This window comes from Mirounga angustirostris, unplaced genomic scaffold, assembly GCF_029215605.1.
Source record: "Mirounga angustirostris isolate CCGP_5_RB_7025 unplaced genomic scaffold, mMirAng1.0.hap1 SCAF_1, whole genome shotgun sequence".
Classification (NCBI taxonomy): Eukaryota; Metazoa; Chordata; class Mammalia; order Carnivora; family Phocidae; genus Mirounga; species Mirounga angustirostris.
Window position 1 is genome coordinate 117,563,118 of NW_026991709.1, and position 11,342 is coordinate 117,574,459.

The following is an 11,342-nucleotide window of genomic DNA, read 5'->3' on the forward strand; positions in this document are numbered from 1 at the left end:
AGGAAGTAATAAATCTTTCTGACCTCGGGGTCAAAGAAGACGCATCAGTTCTAGGGAGGAGTGTGCAGGCGGGGCGCCTCGGCCCTCCCCCCCCCCCCCCCCCCCCCCGTTTACTCCACCTACGGATGGGGCAGCTTGGGTTTCACTACGCCCCCCTCAGATGCCCTCGGTCCCCGCTCGTAGTGACGCGTCCGCTGTGAGCGAGTGCTCGGGAACTGGGGTGGTTGTTGTGGGTGTGTTGTTCTGCTATACAATAAAATACTTGTCTTGCTTCTTGCTTTTACAAATGAGTTTAAATCATTTGGCTAAAGGAAACACGGTCGTTGGAAGTAAAAAGAACTCATTTTGAGTTGGTTTAAGTTAAAGTTCTTTTTAAAAAGATGAAAACTCGCTCCCTCGCGCTTCCTCTCTCGCTCTCAAGAGAACCAAAGGCGACTAATACCCTCAATTGCATCCGTAAAATGGAGACACTTCTAATAGCATTCAGTAATTCAGCGGTGATTGGGTGTTAGATGCCCAGATGATTTAAGCCCCTGGAGGCCTTACCTAAGTTGCGGCGAATCACTAGGGGTCCTGAAGCTCACTGACTGAGGATAACAGAGCGCTGATCTCCTGGAGGCGTATCTGTTGCCTCCTACTCCATGAAGTTTTTGGAAGTTTGACAAAGTTACTACAAAAGTATATTTGTATTATTTTGGGTACATTCTCTTAGCCAGAGGATCCTAAATTTAAAATGTTGCTGTTTGAGCTATTACTCCTCACTGAGTTTTACAGAATTTTATGAATGCAAGGGCTTTTAGAAAGTGACTTAACTCGCGGGTTTTCAGGATAGAAAAATATTCAAAGAACTTGACTTAAGCCCGTTTTAAAGAAAAAAATTCCATAACGCCCGGAGTCAGTTCAGATAATTATTCCCCCTGTGGTTCTGATAAAGTGTAAGGATGAGGTATATCTAGGACAGGTTTTATGCAAATGGGAGGAGGCAGAGTAGAGTTTAGGTGGGGCTTTCTCAAGTAGCAAGCGCATCACCTCTCCAAGCAGGTCAGGACAGACGTCTTCAATCCCTGTTTACACAGGAAGGTGGTAGAATTTAATTGAGTGACTCCCATCTCTCCATTTCTGGACCCACCCACCTCCCTTCCCCTGCTGTCTCAAAAGTCCCTGTCCCTTCTTCCCTCTTCCCTTCCCCCGCCCCAAACAAAAAATAAGTGATACTGGCTCATTAAGAGAGTGATGGAAGAGGAGGAGTTGTGGAAGAGAGAAAATCTCAATCTTAATATTCAGCATGATTCCAAGGAAAATCATTTCTAATACTTTTAATTTAGTCTCTGGCTTTGTGGTTACTCAGAAAGCACCATGAATTGCAGTTACTTGATGTAAGACCCTTTCTTAAACAATTGTTTGCATAGAAACAATTTTGTTGCAATTTCCTAACACTTTACTAGAGTTGGCAAAATAGTAAATCCACTTGCCATACGCCCCCACAGTGAGTGCTCAGCTGTGAGTGCTCAGCTGGCATAAATTTACAGCTTCCGGCCTCTCCACCCTCTCCTTGCTTGCAAATATTTTACCATTTTGCATGGTGTCATGATTAATTCCCAACTTTGTTACAACTAATGACATCCAAAGACTTGATAATGTCTTCCTTCCCACATTTGTTCAGAAATTCTTTTCATTTTTTTTTTAAGATTCTATTTTTTTTCTTTATTCTTATGTTAATCCCCATACATTACATCATTAGTTTTAGATGAAGTGTTCCATGATTAATTGTTTGTGCATAACACCCAGTGCTCCATGCAGAATGTGCCCTCCTCAATACCCACCACCAGGCTAACCCATCCTCCCACCCCCCTCCCCTCTAGAACCCTGTTTGTTTTTCAGAGTCCATCATCTCTCATGGTTTGTCTACCCCTCCGATTTCCCCCACTTCATTCTTCCCCTCCCGCTACCTTCTTCTTCTTTTTTTTTTCTTAACATATATTGCATTATTTGTTTCAGAGGTACAGATCTGAGATTCAACAGTCTTGCACAATTCACAGCGCTTACCAGAGCACATACCCTCCCCAGTGTCTATCACCCAGTCACCCCATCCCTCCCACCCCACCCCCCACTCCAACAACACTCAGTTTGTTTCCTGCGATTAAGCAGAAATTCTTTTCATTTTAATCCATTTATCCTTTTTGCATAGTAATGACCCAGACATAAAATAAGTCACATAATAATTTCATTGGTGGGGGGAGCCAGTCATGCCACTGGGCTGTCCTTAATTCAGCTGGTAGTTTAGTTCGTTGCAATTCAGAGTCTTTTCCAGGAATGCTCCTTCAGTCTCTTCTTCAGTGCCTGTGGTGTGGAAAGGAACTGCCATTGGAAACTTGCCGTGACCTTTGCCTAATCCTGGACAAATAGGGGCCTAACATCCAGGGGTGCTGTGGGCCCAGTACCCGGCCTGTGGAATAGGGCAGAGAAATCTTCCAAGACCTTCCTCCATAATCAGGATTGGGAAAAAATGTAAGGCAGGGCTATCTGGTCAGTTTCCAGCCAAGCCTGTCAGTGTCACTGGGGCCTACAAGATTCATCTTTGGGAAGTATCTATCCCTGGCAAGATAGATTGACTCACTCAGATTTTCAACAAATATGCATTTTCAATGGAACTTAAGCACACAGAATTGGATTAATCATAATCCTTGATTGAAAACATACTGTCATTAGCCCAAGGGTGGCCCTTTTCTATTTTATATGACTTTAACATAATGAATACTCATGAGCCCTTTACAGAGCCCAAAACCTCCAGAGATAACCACTCTACTTAATTTAGTTTAAAAATTTTAATGAAATGTTTAAGTTCAAAAAAAAAAAAACAAAACCTTGCCTTAATTGTCAAAAAAAGAAATAGCCTGAATAGTCTTATGATTATTAAGGAAATGAAGCAGTCATTTAAATCTTTCCATAAGAAAAACAACAGGCCCAGAGGGCTTTATCAGATTTTCTACCAGACTTTCAAGAGCTAAATAATTTCTATCCTACTCAAACTCTTCCAGAGAACAGAAAAAGAGTGAATAATTTCCTCCAACTCATTCTAAGGGGAAAATAACTAGAAGGGGTTTTCAGAGGAGGCAATAGGTCCTTTTCATTGATTAGTATACACATCAAACTCCTAAATAAAATACTAGCAGAGCAAATCTAAGTGAGTGTGGGAATAAAGACAAGATTGGCAAACAAAGCCTTGGAGTTTCTTCCTGCAGTTTTTCCTTCCCGACCTTAGGGACAAGCTAACTGGACAAGGAGATGTTTTCCTGCCACAGCAAGTGACACCACCTCCTCCAGTCCACAAGCCATTTCTCTGCTACCTGTATGGGGCATCCTCCTGGGTTCTGCCTGACTCCCATCCAATCTCCCTTCCTTTGGGAACAGTGTCTGAGCCACCCCACCCCACTGAGTGTGGCTTTGATGGGAACTTCGGCCAAAGTACTCCTCTTCACCCCCTCCTACCCAAACTCAGCAAGTTAAATGTTCTGTCCATGAAAGTTTCACTCATTCATTCATTCTTTTCTTTTTAAAGATTTTATTTATTTATGAGAGAGAGAGAGAGCATGAGCAGGGGGGAGGGGCAGAGGGAGAAACAGACTCCCCACCGAGCAGAAAGCCGACCGTGGGGCTTGATCCCAGGACCCCAGGACTCTGTCCTGAGCCGAAGGCAGACGCTTAACCGACTGAGCCACCCAGGCACCCCCATTCATTCATTCTTTATGTATTGAATTCCTACTATGTGCCAGACAATCCGAGTCTTCATCAGAGAGACTGAAAAATAGAAAACAGTTGCAGCCCCCTCATCCCAACAGTAAAGCCTAGAGAGATGCTCCATTATGCTTTCAGGGGGCCCTTTCTTTAAGCCTATGAACTGGGAGGGGTTTTTTTAGATCCTGTGAGTTACTCCAAATGCATCCACAAATTCTCCCTGCTCCCCATGAAGTCTGTCAGAGTCCGTTTTGTTACTTACAACCAAAAATTCCTAATTGACGTGGTGGCTTACTGCCTAATTACAGATTTGGTTTCATTCATGCTTTGTCTTTGTGCCTTATTCTCCACCTGCTCTTAAAGCAGTGCTTTCGCTTTTGAGTTTGCACCTTTAAATTCTAGGATCTAGCCAAGCAGTGATCATAAGGAGCTCCAGCCCAGCCCCCACATTGGCATCAGTGACCTCACCCCTCACACCTTTCCCTGACCTTATTTATCACCGACACTGGCTGGGCTGCTCACGTGTAACCTCTGCACCCCTCGGCCACACAGCTAGGACTGCTCTCACACTAATTAGTATAAATTTTCAGTCAGATTTACTCTCAGAAACCACATCTAATCATCAGTATTTCCTGAACTTTGATCCTAAGGATCTGCTGGGCTCTTTTATTATTATTTCATTATTGCCCCCTATTGAAAGAAAGAAAAAAAAGGATGAAAGAAAGAGATAGTAGGGATATGAGATGGCCCACAAAGATAAATACAAGAAAATTGATCAAAGGGAAAATAACATGAAGCCAAGGGTGTGGTTCTATATAGCAATTCATTCCATGAGGTCCTATTCAATTGCTAGAGGTGAGCCAAAAAATAAAATTGGCTCTGAGCTTCCTAGTAGCCAGAGTAAAGAAGGAAAGTTGCTCAGGAGCTCGACAGCTTTACCTGACACAGAAAACTAAGAAAAAATTTTATCTGCCTTCTCTTGTAAGCTTCATTCATGTGTTTTCTTTGTTCACTACTCTTTTCCCCATACTAGCATAGTATCTGGCATGTAAGTGCTCAATAAGTATTTATTGGCTGACTTACTGTGGGTCCTTAAAAAAGAATTATGCAGTATAAAAAGTGGACTAAGTCCTTAAATTTGTCTCAATAATCTACAATGGAAAAAAAAAACAACAACAACTATAGAGTTGGGGCAGAAAGTGCTGGTTCTTATAAGATCAATCAATGCAATCCAATGTCATAATGTCAATGCTCAGTTCACCAAAGGCAATTTAGGGTGGGCTACATCCACCCCTCTGATGGTCTCGCCTACTGCTCATCTCAGCACGCTGAATGAAGCTGTTTATCACGCTGAAGCATATAAGGATGAATAACTTCTAGGACAAGGCTTCTTGGAGAAACTATTACCTGTAAACAAGAGACCCAGCTTCTGTCATCTCTTTCCACACATCCACGCCAAACATTGCCCAGTAGTCGTTAAATCTGTGTCTTTTTTTTTTTTTTTTTAGATTTTATTTATTTATTTGAGAGAGAGAGCATGAGATGGGGGCGGGTCAGAGGGAGAAGCAGACTCCCCGCCGAGCAGCGAGCCTGACGTGGGACTCGATCCTGGGACTCTGGGATCATGACCTGAGCCGAAGGCAGATGCCCAACCCACTGAGCCACCCAGGCGCCCCAAAGCTGTGTCTTGTACTATCCTCAGCTAGAAAGTGATCTTGAAGCATTTGAAAATCATTTCGTTTCCCTGACTTTCCCCCTCAGTGTGTCAAGACTCGTGAGTTATGAACACACTAAATAGGGTTGAAACTGGGAATGTGCTTTAACAGTGTGGAAGAGTGCTTTGCTCTGACTACGGGCCCTCATCCCCAGTGTGGAGCTCCAGTTCACAGGAATTCCTCCTTGGAGCAAGCCTGTTCTCTCCACAGAGGGTCTGTCCCCTGACAGCCAGGTGCTCAGAGGCCTGGCCTCCGGTATCTGCTGAGAGGTGGCCTCCGCCTCCCTGTGGACCGTCTGGACCCAACTCCACCCCGCCGCCCATCCTTATCAGTCAGCAAGGATGACTCGCAGAGTATTTTGAAATACAACGTTTGAAAAGAAGAGAAGCTTTGACCCTGAAGTTTTAGTCCATGATCAGAAATGCTTTAAAAATCATCAACCAGTTACCGAAATCAAAAGTCAGGAGGACACAGAGATAACATCGCATTAGCGGAAACTCCATGGGACATCCACGTGGCTCTGCACTAATAGAATTCTGTTTAAAGCAAATAAAGTGATGTCTACCGTAACACCCTCATGCCTTCAATGTGACTTCTACCTCAGGTGCCACAGTATCTGATAAAAGGCTGTCAACTGGAAACCCCTCTCTTTATTAACAGAAAGAATTAAGTTCTTTGAGATTTAAAAACAGAGTGGCTCGTGTACAGAATTTGGAACCAGCCCTGGATTTAATTCCCCACAAGTTTACTTATAAGTCCTATGTTCTTGGACAAGATATGCATTCTCTTTGGGCCTCAGTTTCTCATCTGCAATATAGGAAAGTAATATATGGATAATAATATCTGACTCATGGAATAGACAGAAGAAGCCAGGGAGGGTGCAGAGGTCAAGCACACAGCATGGCTTGGAGTGGTTAGTAAATAGTAACTCCTGCCCTCACCCCAGGGGAAGGGCCTTTTCCCTCTGGGGAAGAATGAAGCAAGTTGAAAGAACTTAGGATCTACAGGAAAGAAGGATGTCCTACCACTTTCTTTCCCCCTTTTTGTTAGGGGTATTTGGGGATTTGGTTTGGTGAGGGCTTTTTTTCAGGATGGGGAGGGTTCCGGTTGAGGTTTGTAGGGTCAGAAGGATGGGAGAAGTGTTCAAGTGGTTGGCAGAGAGGATGGAGCCCATCACAGCTGGAGTTGACCTTTGTTTCATTGCCCTTGATGTCCACTGAGCCTTGCTACCCAAAGTGTGGTCAGTGGATCAGCTGAACCGAGGTCACCTGAGAGCTTGTTAGAATGCAAAATCTCTGGCCCCAGACGTCTTGCACCAGTATCTGCATTTTAGCAAGATTCCTGAGTGACTGACCCGCACATTGGAGTTTAGGAAGCAAGGTAGCAGCCACTTTCATGTTTAATAGTGGGTAAACACCTACAATAAATTACTCAGGGTCATGCGGGTGGGTGGACTGGTTTCCCCCACATTCCCGCCTCTGGGCTACATAAGATTATCAGATGGCTAGCGGAAGATTCTTCTGGAGCAGTGCATATTGAAAAGAGATGCCTCCCTAACCCCCTTCTTTGCCCCAGGTACAGCCCCACATCAGGGTACACAGCTAATGAGCAGACGCTGAAAATCATATGGGAGCCTGCACTCAGCACCAAAATAAGTAAAATAATGCGTACAAATTCCCAGAATTAGTCTGTCACTTCTGTATTTACCGAAAGCAATAGAAATTGCTGCTTTGCTTGCATTAAACAGAAAGGAAAAGAAATTATGGCAGCATTTAATTACAAGAACAACATATTGTGACATGGGTTCTTCCAGCAGAAAAATGAGTGTTTGGGGGCATGTTATGAGTCTCACGGTACACATTGCCACACACAAAAGCAAATTCCACTCTAGGCAATGTTACCTCTGTTCCTGTAACTTACAGACAAACTAGTATGCAGAAACATCACACTTTTCCTTAGGTGACCTTGGTGCTTATGCGTGTGATTTCTAAGATGTACTGGTGAACGAAGTGAAATGTACGATTTCATACGTGCATTGTATGGGCAGGCACAGGGGAAGAAATTGGATATAGAAAGTAGCCTTCAGGGATGCCTGGGTGGCTCAGTCAGTTAAGCATCTGCCTTCGGCTCAGGTCATGGTCCCAGGGTCCTGAGATCGAGTCCCGAATCGGGCTTGCTGCTCAGCGGAGAGTCTACTCCTCCCTCTCCCTCTGCCAGCCGCTCCCCCTCCTCGGGCTCTCTCTCTGTCAGATGAGTAAATAAAATTGAAAGAAGGAAAGAAAGAAGGAAAGAAAGAAGGAAAGAAAGAAAGAAAGAAAGAAGAAAGAAAGAAGAAAGAAAGAAAGAAAGAAAGAAAGAAAGAAAGAAAGAAAGAAAGAAAGAAAGAAAGAAACTAAGAAAGAAAGAAAGAAAGAAAGAAAGAAAGAAAGAAAGAAAGAAAGACCCTTAGCCTGGATAGTTTCATTCTGCATCTTCTCAGCTCTATAGTTCATCCTTCGCCCCCGTTCATTTTCTTTTTTGTTGTTGTTGAAGATTTTATTTATTTATTTGACAGAGAGACACAGCGAGAGAGGGAACACAAGCAGGGGAAGTGGGAGAGGGAGAAGCAGGTTTGCCGCAGAGCAGGGAGCCGGACGCGGGGCTCAATCCCAGGACCCCGGGATCATGACCTGAGCTGAAGGCAGACGCTTAACGACTGAGCTATCCAGGTGCCCCCCTCACCCCGTTCATTTTCTGTCCGAGTTCTGAATTCCCGAAGTTTTGTTTTGTTTTTTTTAAAGATTTTATTTATTTATTTATAGGACAGAGAGAGACACAGTGAGAGAGGGAACACACGCAGGGGAAATGGGAGAGGGAGAAGCAGGCTTCCCGCGGAGCAGGGAGCCCGATGCGGGGCTCGATCCCAGGACCCTGGGATCATGACCCGAGCCGAAGGCAGACGCTTAACGATTGAGCCACCCAGGCGCCCCTGAATTCCCGAAGTTTTATGTCAACTCTTTATCATCTGGCTCCACTCTTGCCTAGTTACATGCTAAAAAGTTGGATGCGACTTTGGCTCAAAGTGTAACATCTCATTAGTTTTCAGATGATGTATCCTTGTCCTTCTACGGATTCCTCTTTTCTCAGTCACGACACAACATGTGGTTTTACTCACTTCAAAGGAGCAACCTTTCGGCTCAAGTGCAGTTTCTGTCACATTTATTTCTAGAACACAAAATGTTTTGTTTATTTGTTGAACTGTTTCTTTTCCTTTGCCTTGTTAGCTGTCTGTTTTTATGCACGATTTCATTGTTAGGGCACAACTTATTATGCAGAAAAGTCTCTTCTGCAGGTCTGTGTCCCACTTACTGTTTTTGGGAGACAATCTGCATTTTAATGCCACAGGTCAAATTTCAATCCAATAAATATCTAAACTCCTAGCCTTCCTATGAAAATATATTGCTATCGTCATCTCCAGTCAATGCCCCATTTGTCATTTATTTTGGGATCTAATCGAACTGATGAAATTTCAGCACGACGTAAGAAATTAGGGATTTATTTATTGCACTCAGATATCTGTTTTGATTTTTATGACAAACACCTGGGTTCATTCAGACTGATTTTTCCACTGTTCTTTTAAGGATGAATATGTCGTTTCCTTTCCCCCTCCCCCCCTCCCAATCGCCTCTGCACAGAACATAAGAAACAGGGGGGCTTTAGACCTACTGGTTCAGTTCATCCCTTTATGCTCATCCTGGAAAACCAGTGTTCCACCGATGCCATGTACTGGACTCTGTGCCTAGAGAATGAAGATTTGATGTGCAGCTTCATAATACATCATATTGACACAAAAGCAGTGCCAACAAAATGGGAATAACAGTCACTGATGACAGAAAGAAGCCCTCTCCCTCTGGTGAAAATTAATTGTTCTCAATTAATATGCATGGCACGGCTCCGGAAGCTTTTGGATCCCCGGCTTGTTTAATTCTGTCCATAATGATGTGGAGACCACAACACCTTCACATATTTAGAGCACTTTTGTTGTGTCACCAGGCCAGGACCCCTGGGTGTCCCTCTCTCAAATTTTACCCCCCTGCTTGACACGCCATATTGGAAACGAACCCAAGAAAGATGACGCCATTTGGTATGTGTTGGCTGAATGGCTTCGTTTCTGTAAACAGCTGGATTTGTCCAACCATTTTGGCCATCAGCTTGGGTGTTTATGGCCCTTAGGAAACTCCCATATCACTCAGGCAGGCAACTGTTTACTTATGTTTTGCTGGAAACCCTTAAAAATATGTGCTCAATAGCTGCAGATGTGCCCACAGCTTGCATCCAGTCCCAGCCTGGGTCAGCAATATTTTCTATCCTTTTAAATAACCCACACAGAATATCCCCTAACAGATTATTATCCATCTGGTCGTTCAACGCAAAGTGCTGAATAGGCACTGTGTGCATTCGGGGCTCACATTTAGTTTAATCCCATGATTCCTTCCGATTCACAAAGCCTTTATGTACCTACAAGACTCCCCACATTGCTGATTCTTGCTGTCAGGAAAGGGTAGATAATGTCATCTTCACAATCATGGTTCACTTTCAAAGCAATTTACAGATACTCATCCTTATAATCGCTCACCAGAGAAGGATAGCTATTTCAAGAAGACTGGAGATGAGGCACTAATTTTGCCCATGAATAACTAGGTCCAGTAGAATTTTAGCATCCTGACTTCATGGTGTTTCCCAAGGACCACTGAGAGCCGAACCCTGCACTCAGTTTAGATGGAAAGCACGACCAGAGAATTCAGATAAGATCTCTCCCCATTCTCTCACATCCAAGCATTCTCCTCCTAATCTCTCCCACAAAAATGCCACCCAACTGGTCACTAATATGCATGGAAGCCTCACGGGCAATGGGAAAGATACATAAATATGCTGAAACCGAGCTTACTCATTGATGGCAGTGAGGAGCTGAGAAAGTGGAAGCACCTAGTTGAACTGCAAGTCCATGACCACAAGAGGATGCACACTCCAAGCTCAGGGGCTCCTGACCTCCAGCTCGGTAGGCATTCTCTAGATTCACAGGCCTTCTCAAATTGCTGTCCAATGACTTTCTGAAGATGAGGTTTAAACACTCCCTTCCTCCCACTCACTGAACATTACTTCCAAGGGTGATTCCTGGAAAAGTCCTCCTGCTGATTCTGATGTACACTTATCGTGGGGCACCACCAGCACCTGCAGTCCACATCTCGACCCTCAGGCTTCTCCAATCATTTCCGCAATTTGGAAGACCCCTTACTCCAATGCCAGTCTCTGTCCACAGAAAGGCTGAAAAGGCTCTGCCAGGGAGCTTCCACAGTTTCCACGGGAAGGAGAGGTGGCCAGTGCCCAGCGCTTGCCGTGGTTCATGCTTGAACCACTGAGCTGAGCAAAGAGTGTGTGCATGCCTTATTTCTCCTTCGCGGTTTCTCAAACTTTGTTCATTCCACTGACTCTCCCCCTCTTTCTTGCCAGGTGCACACACTACTTATTTTATGATGTATTTACTATTTTCTTTCATCTGACTCCTTGTTCAAGACCTAACCTATGTTTAAATAAAGACTGTATATCATACGGAAAACCATTATATTCCAGAAATGAAGGGTAACCAAGAAACAAAAGAAAGTTATTAAATCCTAGTTAGATTACTGCCTATAAAAGGTTTAGACATGATCTCTGGGATTTTTTTTAAAGGAGGGGAAGATTAGCAAGTATTAAAAAATGTTAAAGACAGACCAATCCCAGACTAAAATTAAAAATCACCCCCCATTCTTCAAAAAACTCTCTGATATGCCATGAGTAGTAGGGTTCTAGTCTTTCGGAAAACACTGTCCCAGAAATGAAGTTTCTTAAGACAAAGACCATATTTTGTGAGAA